At 29.6% G+C, this 1,565-nt stretch overlaps 1 protein-coding gene across 1 annotated transcript in view; it reads left to right on the plus strand.

The window, feature by feature from the left end:
* kndc1 (kinase non-catalytic C-lobe domain containing 1) overlaps positions 1 to 1,565 on the plus strand; it is a 67,120-nt gene that overhangs the window by 15,239 nt on the left and 50,316 nt on the right. The gene's annotated exons all lie outside the window — the stretch shown is intronic.

The raw sequence follows: 1,565 nt of genomic DNA on the forward strand, positions 1-1,565 counted from the left end.
TTAGACACCAAGGTTATTATAGTTAACAAAAACTAAAACTAAAACCATAAAAAAAAAAAAAAAAATTCTGTTACCTAAAATAAAATATTAAAAATATATATTTTATTTCATCTCATTTTCATTTAGTTTCTTGATGTACTAAAATAACTAAAGCTGAAATTAAAATTTATAAAAACGGTATATACATATTAAACATATAACTAATAAAAATGACAAAACGCAGCAAAATTACTAAACATTTAAGTAACATTAAAATTAAAAACTAAATGCAAAAAAAAAACTAATTTAAAATATTAAAATAAACTATAATAGTATCTCAGTAATATTCAGTGCACTTTAAATCATTTTTGCTTGTCATGTTAATTGCATTAGACACCAATATTATTATAGTTAAAACTAAAACCATAAAAAAAAAACATTTCTGTTGCTTTAAATAACGTTAAATACAGACATTAAAGACACACAACAAAATTACTAAAACTTTAAGTAAAATTAAAACAAAAACAGAAAATATCAAAATTAATTCAAAATATAAAACACTATAATAATATCTTAATGATACTAAAATAGCAATGTTACATTCAATTGGAAAAAAAAATCAGTCTGTGTTGGATACTAATGGAGATATCTTTAGCTCTTCTCTGTTTCACAAGGTCAGAATCACTGTTTTCTCCATCAGCAGAACAGAGACCTTTAAAACAGTGGAAAAAACTCAGAAAGAATAAAACCGAAAACAAACTAAGTGGTTATTTGAGCGATTATGACGTGCTGTAAGAGATTATGTATTGGACATATAAAATGTTCATCAAGTTACATGTACAATATGCAAACTTATATTCTCATTTATTTAGCTTGCATGTTTTTAAATGCATGTACTTTTAAGAATATTCCAGATCATAAAACATATGTAATAGGTCATTCTGGAAGCATGTGTGAATGATGCTGATAAATACCCTGTGATGAGCCGTCAGATCTGGATTGGGCTTTTCTGTGACACACAGATATGATATTATATGATTCATGAGCCCTGAGGACTGTGATCTGTCAGCCAAAACGCTCAAATTCCAGATAATTACACACACTAGCACAAAGGTTTTCATGCCATAATATAATATGCAAACAGCCCACTGGCTTCTATATTATATGTGGCTATAATCATAACACTTTACAGTCCTAAACATCAAACATGTAACAACCACAAGCCAGAATGACTGAAGGCGGCTTGCATTCCTGAGATAATAATGTTTCTGTCAGTGGGAATGAACAGCCTTTTATCTGAAACACTAGTTGATCATGTTTTCTCAAATCCTGATGATCGGATGCATGTTGTCATTAGGTATATGCAATCTTGAGATTCTCTTCTGATCTTGTTTTAATGGAAAGGCTGATGCATTATTGGAGGCTGACTGAAAGAGGCGTCAGGTTTGATGGATGCAGCAGACGGCTGCATGCTGACCAATAAAACAACTGATAAAAGAGAAGAAAATATAGTCTGATAAAAACTGTGTTGGTTCAGATGGAGGCCAGTCTCTCTCTCTCTCTCTTTTTTTTTTTTTTTTTTTTTT

The sequence above is a fragment of the Sinocyclocheilus anshuiensis genome, unplaced genomic scaffold (assembly GCF_001515605.1).
Source record: "Sinocyclocheilus anshuiensis isolate Anshui unplaced genomic scaffold, SAMN03320099.WGS_v1.1 scaffold709, whole genome shotgun sequence".
Taxonomy (NCBI): Eukaryota; Metazoa; Chordata; class Actinopteri; order Cypriniformes; family Cyprinidae; genus Sinocyclocheilus; species Sinocyclocheilus anshuiensis.